The 12,622-nt window shown below is 44.0% G+C and overlaps 1 protein-coding gene across 1 annotated transcript in view; it reads right to left on the reverse strand.

Moving 5' to 3' along the window:
* The window catches only part of MBD5 (methyl-CpG binding domain protein 5), a 153,182-nt gene that overhangs the window by 75,678 nt on the left and 64,882 nt on the right, over positions 1 to 12,622 (reverse strand). Inside the window, exon 2 of the mRNA XM_064718208.1 lies at positions 12,274 to 12,371. The gene's annotated coding sequence lies outside the window, so the exon portion shown is untranslated. The remainder of the gene's footprint in view (positions 1 to 12,273; positions 12,372 to 12,622) is intronic.

The raw sequence follows: 12,622 nt of genomic DNA on the forward strand, positions 1-12,622 counted from the left end.
TGTCACTGCAGCGCAGGCTGGGAATTCACAGCAATGCCATTTATCTCCCTCACTATTTGGGGTGGAACTGTTGATTTGGGACAGCACAAGCCTTGGCTTAACAAATGTTTCAGCCTCTGAAAAAAATCTCTGTTTAAAACCTACCACAGGGTGTGTGTCAGTAATTTAGGGGATAAAAACTAAAGCACATCAGGAGTGCAGCTACAAACGTAGCACTTTATAAATCAAATTTCTACCACACAGCCAGAGCAGGAGGACACTGGGCTGTGCTGCTCAGCTCCCTGGTTGGGAGATCATTTCCACACAAATGCCTTTTGCACAAACTTTTCCCAACTGGATTTGTTTTTCCTTTCTGCAAGAAGTGCAGGAAAAGGCTGAAGCACAAGCACAGCTGAGGGAGGGGCACAAGGAATAATAAACTGAAACAACAAGAAGCAAAAATTGTTAGGCAGGATTTAGTATGAATAAACCACAGAAAATACCTCAGTCCAGATCACAGAATGGTTAAAGTTGGAAAAGTTTCTAAGATCATCCAGAGGAGAGGCAGAAGAGGAGGAATTTTATATAAAATGCATTTTGTAGCTATTATGGGTAATTAATATGGAAACAGTTCTCTGGGTGCTGTGCTGAGCTCAGTGTCAGCCCCAGGTCTGAAACAGGATCAGGGCCTGGGAAAGGTGATAGCCTGGGAGCTGCAGGAGGCTGGGCACAGCCACTGGGCTGCTTCTGCAATTCACACAATCCCACAGGGGACGGGCCTGGAAACTCATCCAGAGCCACCCCTGCCATGGCAGGGACATTTCCACTGCCCCAGGGTGCTCCAAGCCCTGTCCGGCCTGGCCTTGGGCACTGCCAGGGATCCAGGGGCAGCCCCAGCCAGGAATTCCCAATTCCCAGTGTCCCACCCATCCCTGCCCTCTGGCACTGGGAGCCATTCCCTGGCTCCTGTCCCTCCATCCCTGTCCCCAGCCCCTCTCAGCTCTCCTGGAGCCCCTTCAGGCCCTGCCAGGGGCTCTGAGCTCTGCCTGGAGCCTTCCCTTCTCCAGCCATCATCCACAATTCCATGTGCTGCTCTGGCCCAGCATCAGGATTTGGGAGACACCATGGGGAGAAGGCAGGGAGGGGTAAGAAAAGGAGATTTTGGAACAATTATTTTGCTGCATTTTGTCCCCAGAGAGAATCTCCAGTTCTTGGAGCTTCTCCGTGGCCTCCTCAGGACTCGCTCCAGAGCTTCTCTGTGCCAGGGCCTGCCCACCCTCCCAGCCAGGAATTCCCAATTCCCAACAATTCCCAATGTCCCATCCATCCCTGCCCTCTGGCACTGGGAGCCATTCCCTGGCTCCTGTCCCTCCATCCCTGTCCCCAGCCCCTCTCAGCTCTCCTGGAGCCCCTTCAGGAACTGGAGAGTCACCCAGAGCCCTTCCTTACTCTCCCCTGGATGCCCAGAGAAGCAAAAGGAAAATCAAATCCTGCAGGGAACAGATCCAGAGATGTCAGACACAACCACACCAGCCATGCCCTCACTCCCATCTTCACTCCAGGAAAAGTTTCCCAAAAACTATTCCTGGTTTGAAGGATTTTCTCATGGATGAGCCACACTCCCCTCTTCACAAAAGTACTCGAATATTGATGCCTCAGGTTTGGCCTTTCTGTTTTTTCAGGCTCTGTGCTGCTTCAGTGTAAAAGGGATAATGTGTAGGGGATGCTGAGCTCTGTGCACAGAGCAGGGAGACAAAACAATTCCTGCTCCAGCTGGGCACCAAGGACAAATGACCCAAATCTCAGCCCCAAGAGCACAAACAAGTGTGGGAGAGGTTTTACAGCAGCTTCTGTGAGCCACAGAGAAGTTTGACAAGAGGATCCATTTTTACCCCTGAAAGAATTTTCTACCAAGGTCTTTGACATAGAAACCAAGAAAGAAAGAAGGATCAATAAGAGAAACCTGCAGCTGCCTATTCCAATGAGTGCTTTGTTTTTCGTGACCAATAAGTAAACTTATGAGCTTTGTAAGAATGTATAAAAAGCATGCATAAAAATATATATTATAAAATACAAACAATAAAAAATATATAATAAAAACAGTTTGAAGCCTTCTGAAAATGGAGTGTGTTGCTTTGTACCATCTCTGTCTCCACTACAACAAACCCCGTGGGCTGGAGAGAGAAAAACAAGCAGGGTGGGACTGCAGGGGCTGAAGCTGGGATGGGACAATGAACTGCAAGGTGCAAATGGAGCAGAACTGATCCCAGGGACAGAGCCCGGGAGCGCTCGTGCATTTTGGGGCCATTTTGGTTCATCTTGGGTGCAGCCCTGGCTGGGCTCTGGTGCTGCCCAAGGTGGATCCATGGAGGAGATGCTGGGAATGAATCCCTGCTTTATTCTGGGGCTCTGCCCAGCCCCTGCTCTGGGTCAGCCTCAAGGCATCACTATAACTTTGGGAATCAAACCTGGGCTCTCTGTTTTTCCAAGGATCAGGTTTGTGATTCCCATCTCCTGCTCTGGGCTCATCAGCCTGTCCTTATCCCTGTCCCTGCAGCTGCAGCCAGGCTGGTCCTTCATAATTATAAACCATCTTTAAGTGGAATTTTAGCTCCACATTCCTGCAGCCCAAATCAAAACTATTCATGGAGAATGTGTAATTTTGTATTTTAAATATGTTTAGATGGGACCATCATGATAATCTGAGGGCATTTGCCCTCCTGCAGAAACATCTGTGTCAAAGCAGGGACTTGTCCCCTTCTCTGGTCTATTTTTAAAAGCTTGAAATGTATTTTAGATTTTAGATCATCAAGGAAATGCAATTTAAGACGAATCAGAAAAATCAGTTTTATGTATGGACTAGGTCATAATTATAATTTCCACTGAAAAGGCATCAGAAAAAAGCCTTTTAAGTACTAAGAAAGAGAAAAAACAACCGAATTAAAGAAAAAGATTTGGTAGGAACCCCCAGATTTTATCCCCTGGTGCTCAGGAAGGTGCCTGGCTCACCTTTAAACCCTCTCAATCCTTTCCAAGAGAAGATTTTGTAGAAGAGCTGGATTTTACAGGACTGCAGGGCTGCAGAACACGGCTACCCACAGCCTTAACAACACCCCTGACATGGAAAAATCAGCCAAATATTGATAATTTTATTGGTTTTAAGCAGCCTGATTAGTAGTTTTCAATCACCTGAATGAGGGATTTGCTGACTTGCTTCAATGGAAGATAAAAGTTTTGTGGTTTGCAGTGAGTTTTGAAGTGCCCTCCACAGGAACAAAGCTCTTTCTCTCCCACCAGCCGTTCCCAAGGATCACAAGCGAGTGAGGAATAAACATGAACCTGATGAAGGCACGAGCACACCAGAGGCAGTTTGCTCATCTTCCTGCCCTTTGGGTGGTACAATAATGCAGAAAGGTGTGGAGAAGCCCAGCTGAAGGCTGTGTGTGCTGGGGATCCATTGAATTCTGCACCCTGTAAAAGAGCTGGATTTTACAGGCCTGCAAGGCCTACCCACAGCCTTAATAACACCCCTGACATGGAAAAATCAGCCAAATATTGATAATTTTATTGGTTTTAAGCAGCCTGATTAGTAGTTTTTAATCACCTGAATCAGGGATTTGCTAACAGCCTCACTGGAAGATAAAAGTTTTGTGGTTTGCAGTGAGTTTTGAAGTGCCCTTCACAGGAACAAAGCTCTTTCTCTCCCACCAGCCGTTTCCAAGGATCACAAGTGAGGAATAAACATTAACCTATGAAGGCACGAGCACACCAGAGGCAGTTTGCTCATCTTTCTGCCCTTTGGGTGGTACAATAATGCAGAAAGGTGTGGAGAAGCCCAGCTGAAGGCTGTGTGTGCTGGGGATCCATTGAATTCTGTACCCTGTAAAAGAGCTGGATTTTACAGGCCTGCAGGGCCTACCCACAGCCTTAACAACACCCCTGACATGGAAAAATCAGCCAAATATTGATAATTTTATTGGTTTTAAGCAGCCTGATTAGTAGTTTTCAATCACCTGAATCAGGGATTTGCTAACTCACCTCACTGGCAGATAAAAGTTTTGTGGTTTCCAGTGAGTTCTGAAGTGCCCTCCACAGGAACAAAGCTCTTTCTCCCCCACCAGTCATTCCCAAGCTCTGTTTTCCAAGGATCACAAGTGAATAATAAACATTAACCTATGAAGGCACGAGCACACCAGAGGCAGTTTGCTCATCTTTCTGCCCTTTGGGTGGTACAATAATGCAGAAAGGTGTGGAGAAGCCCAGCTGAGGGCTGTGTGTGCTGGGGATCCATTGAATTCTGCACCCTGTAGAAGAGCTGGATTTTACAGGCCTGCAAGGCCTACCCACAGCCTTAACAACACCCCTGACATGGAAAAATCAGCCAAATATTGATAATTTGACTTAGCCTGATTAGTAGTTTTTAATCACCTGAATGAGGGATTTGCTAACAGCCTCACTGGCAGATAAAAGTTTTGTGGTTTGCAGTGAGTTTTGAAGTGCCCTTCACAGGAACAAAGCTCTTTCTCTCCCACCAGCCGTTCCCAAGGATCACAAGTGAGGAATAAACATGAACCTATGAAGGCACGAGCACACCAGAGGCAGTTTGCTCATCTTTCTGCCCTTTGGGTGGTACAATAATGCAGAAAGGTGTGGAGAATCCCAGCTGAAGGCTGTGTGTGCTGGGGATCCATTGAATTCTGTACCCTGTAAAAGAGCTGGATTTTACAGGCCTGCAGGGCCTACCCACAGCCTCAATAACACCCCTGACATGGAAAAATCAGCCAAATATTGATAATTTTATTGGTTTTAAGCAGCCTGATTAGTAGTTTTCAATCACCTGAATGAGGGATTTGCTGACTCGCTTCAATGGAAGATAAAAGTTTTGTGGTTTGCAGTGAGTTTTGAAGTGCCCTTCACAGGAAGAAAGCTCTTTCTCTCCCACCAGCCGTTCCCAAGCTCTGTTTTCCAAGGATCACAAGTGAGTAATAAACATTAACCTATGAAGGCACGAGCACACCAGAGGCAGTTTGCTCATCTTTCTGCCCTTTGGGTGGTACAATAATGCAGAAAGGTGTGGAGAAGCCCAGCTGAAGGCTGTGTGTGCTGGGGATCCATTGAATTCTGCACCCTGAGAACACAATTCCAGCTGCAGGCTGCTCCATGAGAACCCCAGTGAGCACAAAGAGGATGCTCCAGTCACAACACCCACGTGTCAGACTGTTCCTGAGTGCCATTGTGCCTCCTGTCACCTGCTCGTTTGCCTGCAGGATCTGTCCTCTGCAAATGTCACTTGCTGCCACTCAAACGCTCAAATTGCGCTGCAGATAAGAAGAAAACTTAAGGGGGAAAAAATAATAAATATATATATAGGTCTGAACCAGCATAAATGTCTGCACTGGCAAAGGAATAAAACTTCCAAATAAGAATTAGCAGCATTAAAAATGGTGTTGGAATTAGCTTGAGGAGGTTAAATATACATTATAATACCTATAATATTTATGATTTGCCTTTTATTGAAGGGGCACCTGTGGCCAGGTTTTGCTGTTCCCTCATTGGGACAGGAATGAACCAAGAATTCACTCCTGGAGCTGCTTCCTGATGAACTTTTTATGGTCAAATCCCACAGAGATTCACCAAGAATTCACTCCTGGAGCTGCTTCCTGATGAACTTTTTATGGTCAAATCCCACAGAGATTCACCAGTGAACTCCCATTTCTGTGGTACAGAAACAATTTTGTTTCCTAACATCTAAACAACAAACACCTCAAATAGATTGAAAAATTCACTGGGATCTGTGTCCTGAACAGTTTTAGTACCTGGATTAAGGACTGATCAAAGAAGAGGAGATATTTCAATTTTTGATGAGTTTTTCAACAGAAAGTTGAGTTCATCTTCCCTTCCCTAAATTCTGGGCCATTCTGAGAGCGGGGGGAGCTGTTTTGCCCCCACTCTCAGAATGCACCAATAATCTGAGGGTTATTTGGGTTGTTCAAGGTTGGACTCTGGGACCTGAAAGGTCTTTTCCAACTCAAACACTTCCCTGATTCTGAGATGAAACCTCCAAGAAATGTGATGAACCCTTTGAAGTGACCCAAACTCAGCTTGGGAGGCTGAGCCAAAGCCAAGTGTGGCAATTCCTGCCCCACCTTGGTGAGAACCTTCCCCTCTCAGGAATATTTCTCAGGAATGTGGTAAAAAATGAAAAATGACCCTTTTTGTGTGCAGCTCTGGAGCATCACCACAGGTCTGCAGAGGAAGAGAGGCTCCTTTCTTCAGAAACTTGCTGTGATTGATTCTGAAAGCATCCCTGGTTTTAATTTTCAAGCATTTCCCTGGACTGGGATCCTTCTAGGAAAAGGCCAGTTTTGAATCTCAGACGTGATGATGCCTTCCTAAAGCATTTCCACACATTTTTCACCAAGGATGTGAATTGATAGGAAGGGGAAAATCAAACAAAACTGAAACATCAAATGAAAAAAAGAATCCCTTCACAACCTTTCAGGCCACCTTCATGTAAAAAAAATCAACTTTTTTTAGGTTTTCATTAACAGTTATATTTTAATTTGCTGCCCTTGAGCTTCCTTTTGTTGTTTCTTTTTTTTTTTCAGAAGGAATTATTAAAACAAAAATCAATGATCTGAGTTTGCTTTGCTGGTTCAACAGAAAAGAATAATTTGGTTTATCTTAAGTACTACACTATATATTCTTCTTTTAAATATTATTTATATAATAAATAATGGCAGGAGCTCCCATCTATTATTTATTTATATATTTTATATATAAATATTTTATAATATTATAATATAATATTATAATATTATAATATATAATACAATATTATAATATAATATAATAATATATAGGATATATATAAATAAAATACACATTTTATATATTTATATATAAAATGTATATTTTATTTATATATATCCTATATATTATTATCTGCTATTATTTTAAACCAGTAGCCCCTTTCAGCAAAAAAATGTGACTTTTACTTCAGAGAAATTTCTTGTGATATTTCAGGAAAACCTAAGGATGGAGATGTAACATTTTCTACTACCACAGACTGAAATAATCCAAACCCTCAACATTTTCTGGATGCATTCAGGTTCCTGGGGTTGTAGGAAGCTTTGCTAAGAAAAATTAACTATTACAAAAATTAACTGTAACAATTTTGCTATTTTGTTATGAATTTTAAAGAGAGAGGCACTGCAGGACTACAAAGTTTTGCATTACTTAAACATTGAACTTTGAAATTACAACCAAATCTCTGAGCTTGATTAATTTGGTTACAATAAAAGGAGTGTTGGGAACATTTCCTTTTGTTCAGGGTGCCTGCTGCTCCAATTTTTCCAAATGAAAAGCCTTTGTAGTTGGTTTTATTTACAATATCTGTGTAAGGAAAAATTCAAAATGCCAGCCCATAATTCAGTTTCAGAAGGAGCAGCTGGAAGAGAAATGGGGATCATGGAAAACAAACTTCTTGCAAAAACCTGGCAGAAGTGGCACAAAAATTTCTGCTCAGGCAGAGGACAACTTATCAAATCTATTCCATTTCAAATGTACTTTGAAAATTTGGCTCTAAAATGCTCCTAAAAGTTGTGATATTAAAGAGCAACATTAGCAAAATGTCTTTTTTTTAACCCAAATCCTTAAAATAATTTTAGTAGAAAAAACATTCAAATGAAGTAGGTCTCCTTTTATTAAATTTAAGAAGGTAGGATTCATTTTTACCTCGCTGGAAGAGAAATGGGGATCATGGAAAACAAACTTCTTGCAAAAACTTGGCAGAAGTGGCACAAAAATTTCTGCTCAGGCAGAGGACAACTTATCAAATCTATTCTGTTTCAAATGTACTTTGAAAAATGCTCCTAAAAGTTGTGATATTAAAGAGCAACATTAGCAAAATGTCTTTTTTTTAACCCAAATCCTTAAAATAATTTTAGTAGAAAAAAAATTCAAATGAAGTAGGTCTCCTTTTATTAAATTTAAGAAGGTAGAACTCGTTTATACCTCGCTTTAGAGAGAGCACCTTGGGATTTCACAAACCTCCAAGCCTTTCATATGGAAAGAAGAGAGAGCGGGACAGAAAATTGATTGTTCTCAGAAAAACATCAGCCCTTCAGAAAAGGGGAGTGGGCTCTGCTTTTCCTGCCAGCTCAGGAAAAACGGGCTGGGCAGAGAAGTGTGGGAGCCACGGCTGGCTCAGACAGGCCAAGCCCAGAGCCTGGGGGGACAGGAGGGAGCAGGAGCTGCCCTGAGCAGGGGGAGGGAATTCTGCAGCTGGTCCAGGAATGGCCCAGAGACAGCGAGGGCTGGAGCTGGGCACCGTGGGGAGAAGGCAGGGAGGGGTAAGAAAAGGAGATTTTGGAACAATTATTTTGCTGCATTTTGTCCCCAGAGAGAATCTCCAGTTCTCGGAGCTTCTCCGTGGCCTCCTCAGGACTCGCTCCAGAGCTTCTCTGTGCCAGGGCCTTGGGCACTGCCAGGGATCCAGGGGCTGCTCTGGCAATCCCAGCCCAGGCAGGAATTCCCAATTCCCAGTGTCCCATCCATCCCTGCCCTCTGGCACTGGGAGCCATTCCCTGGCTCCTGTCCCTCCATCCCTGTCCCCAGCCCCTCTCAGCTCTCCTGGAGCCCCTTCAGGCCCTGCCAGGGGCTCTGAGCTCTGCCTGGAGCCTTCCCTTCTCCAGCCATCATCCACAATTCCATGTGCTGCTCTGGCCCAGCATCAGGATTTGGGAGACACCATGGGGAGAAGGCAGGGAGGGGTAAGAAAAGGAGATTTTGGAACAATTATTTTGCTGCGTTTTGTCCCCAGAGAGAATCTCCAGTTCTCGGAGCTTCTCCGTGGCCTCCTCAGGACTCGCTCCAGAGCTTCTCTGTGCCAGGGCCTGCCCACCCATCCCAGCCAGGAATTCCCAATTCCCAACAATTCCCAGTGTCCCATCCATCCCTGCCCTCTGGCACTGGGAGCCATTCCCTGGCTCCTGTCCCTCCATCCCTGTCCCCAGCCCCTCTCAGCTCTCCTGGAGCCCCTTCAGGCCCTGGAAGGATCTCCTGGATCCTTCCCTTCTCCAGGTGAGCACCCCCAGCTCTCCCAGCCTGGCTCCAGAGGGGCTCCAGCCCTGCCTGGGATTTGCTATGTTGGAAAAGATGGACGGATGCAAACCCTGCTCATCCTCACAGGTGTGCAGCGCCAGTTCCCAAGTTATTAATGATGGATTTGCCCCTAAACAAGGAAAATCTGGAGCTGCTGGAGAGAGTCCAGAGGAGCCACGGAGCTGCTGCAGGGCTGGAGCCCCTCTGGAGCCAGGCTGGGAGAGCTGGGAATGCTCACCTGGAGAAGGGAAGGCTCCAGGCAGAGCTCAGAGCCCCTGGCAGGGCCTGAAGGGGCTCCAGGAGAGCTGAGAGGGGCTGGGGACAGGGATGGAGGGACAGGAGCCAGGGAATGGCTCCCAGTGCCAGAGGGCAGGGATGGATGGGACACTGGGAATTGTTGGGAATTGGGAATTCCAGGCTGGGAGGGTGGGCAGGCCCTGGCACAGAGAAGCTCTGGAGCGAGTCCTGAGGAGGCCACGGAGAAGCTCCAAGAACTGGAGATTCTCTCTGGGGACAAAATGCAGCAAAATAATTGTTCCAAAATCTCCTTTTCTTACCCCTCCCTGCCTTCTCCCCATGGTGCCTCCCAAATCCTGATGCTGGGCCAGAGCAGCACATGGAATTGTGGATGATGGCTGGAGAAGGGAAGGCTCCAGGCAGAGCTCAGAGCCCCTGGCAGGGCCTGAAGGGGCTCCAGGAGAGCTGAGAGGGGCTGGGGACAGGGATGGAGGGACAGGAGCCAGGGAATGGCTCCCAGTGCCAGAGGGCAGGGATGGGTGGGACATTGGGAATTGGGAATTCCTGGCTGGGCTGGGATTGCCAGAGCAGCCCCTGGATCCCTGGCAGTGCCCAAGGCCAGGCTGGAGCACCCTGGGACAGTGGAAATGTCCCTGCCACAGAACTGGATGAATTTTAATGTCCCTTCCAACCCAAACCAGTGTGGGATTCTCCAAAACCTGTTGCTAAAAGGTGCAAGAAAGCACAAATTGTGAATTCCATCTGCAGGGAAAGGCCTGACCATTTCTGAGGAAGGAAGGAAGGATTGAACAATTAAAGGCAGCGGATTGCTGGTTAAATTCCATTTATTTAATGGAAGGGTTTCTATAGAGGAAAATTGCAATGTTATCATATAATTAAAGATAATGCACGAGGTCTGAGTGGGTGAGGCAGGGTCAGGAAGGTTTGGGAGTATTGGACTACACAGGAATGTGGATTCCATCCAGAGAGCCCCTGCTTTAAAAATATTTAAAAATAGATCCAATGGAACAGCAGCAGTGGCTGCAATACCTGCACAGCTGTGAGCACTTTAGTGGGAAAAAAAAAAGAGTACAAAATACAAGTTAGGATGCTGAGAATGAGAACGAAATGTTTTCTTGGAGTTCACTGGAGCATCCTGAGGTTTATCCACATGTACATATTAAAACTTTCAGGAAATAACCAGTACAACATGAACCTTACAGAGAAAACTACTTTCCCTGCCCTAGTTTTTCACACAGAAAAAAAAAATAAAAGGGTTTTTCAGAACCCAAACACAGACTTTGGTAATTATTCCCCCAAAACATTTGGTTTTCCAAATGGTGTAGATTCCCATTTTAGAACAAATGGAAACATGCAAAGGTCTGTCCTGGAAGGGAAGAGTGACAACAACACAAATCAACCCCTCAATAAGGCAGAGGCACAAATAACCTTTCTTGTCTTTTAAATGGAAAAATTTTCCTTCTGACGGTCAAAAATAATCCCCAAACTAAGGGAAAATGAAAAGGGAAGAGAACTGCCTTAATTTTTTCCCTTCATTTTCAAAGACTCCATAAATGACACACTTAATTTGTGTGGGCTAACACAGCACTTCCAAGAATTCTCTATTGATACTGCTTCAAAACAGAGATTATGTATGTGTATATATTATAAATGTATAGAAAGATCTGTATTCTAAAGCTCTGCAAAATGAGCCCTTTCCCAGCAGATCCTGATTTGACTAAAAGGAGAAAATTAATTACAAACACTGAGCAAACTTGGAATTTAAATCAGTTTTAACTGTGCTGCACCAGAGCATCACCTGGGCCTCAGCACCCTGAGAACAGCACAAGTTGTGTTCCTCAAATCCCCACCTCCTCAGGTGGGAATTCAGAATTCAGAATTAAGTTCAGAATTCAGAATTAAGCAGCTTATCCATGAATTTATCCCTAAAATTATCAAGAGCATTTTAGAGGCTTCACTTTGAAAAGCCTCGCTCGAGTTGGTGCCTCCAAAAGTTCAAAACTGAAGCTGGAGCTTCATTTTGGACCTTTCTGCTACAGCAAAGAAAAGCAAATATGGAAATTCCCAGGGAATTCAAGTGCCCCATTAGGAGCTCAATTATATTCTGAAATGATGTCTTAATTGGTTTGCTCATAGATGAGCTGTACTGCTAACCAAAAATCTACTGCCATAATCAGCACTAAATTTCAGATATTGCCACACATTAAATTAACAGCAGATAATGAGTGGGAAAATTAGCTCTATTTCCATAATAGAAAAAAAAAAAAAGTCCCATATTACCTATGGTGTTTATAGAGAGTTAGTTTCAAAATAGGAAAAAATGATCCATAAACAAAACTCTCCTGAATACCCTCACATTTATTTATTTGGATCATTTATTGATAATAAATAACACAAGCAGAGAAAATAAATGGCACAGGACACAGCAGATTTGTGCTTTCAATATTTAATTTAAAAAAGTTATACTTTTAAAATTCTATAGAAATTTACCACTGTTTTACCCTTTTTTCACCTAATTTTTGCCTTTTTGAGCATAAGCCTCCTAAGTCCTCAATTACTCTTTATTTTAAGGCAGTGCTGGTTCTCATCAATACCACAAAAATATTGTAACTGATCTGCAGGTCAAAACACTCATGAGAAAAGAAGAATAAAGGAAAACATTAATAATAAAGAAAAACATTAAGTGCAGGAAAAAAGAGAAGCTAAGGAAGGATGGATATTCCTGTAACTAAAAGGAGGATAAGAAATTGAGCTCTTACCGTGGATATTTATGATTTTTCACTTCAGAATAAATTAAAATTATTATTTAAAAAGCGTTAAAATTTGGCAGAACGGTCAGACTCCCAAATTTCAGCTGCTGTTCCATTTTGAAGGTCAAACCCAGACTTTATTACTTTGAGCTAAATGCATAATGTGGATGATTTGAGTTACCTTTGCTGTGGGAAGGGAACAGATTTCAGAGATCTTGTCTGTAAATGATAAAATCTTCAACAGTGCTGCCTCCAGCGACCACCATCGTCAGCAAGGATCTGCACAGCAACACCAGAGCACAAAATCAGCCAGGGGAGCCAAAAACTGCTTCATTTATTGATTCAAAAGGAACAATTTCATGCAACACCTGAATTTAGGAGCTGCTGTTAAAAATAAAGTCACTACACGGGAAGGGATTGGTCTGCTTGAGGAATATGAGAATTATTTTGCATTAATATATTTTAAAAAAACACTTGGAGAGTTCACTGTTATACCAAAATAACAACAGCAAGGGTCCCATGAGCTAAAA

This window comes from Zonotrichia leucophrys, chromosome 7, assembly GCF_028769735.1.
Source record: "Zonotrichia leucophrys gambelii isolate GWCS_2022_RI chromosome 7, RI_Zleu_2.0, whole genome shotgun sequence".
NCBI lineage: Eukaryota > Metazoa > Chordata > Aves > Passeriformes > Passerellidae > Zonotrichia > Zonotrichia leucophrys.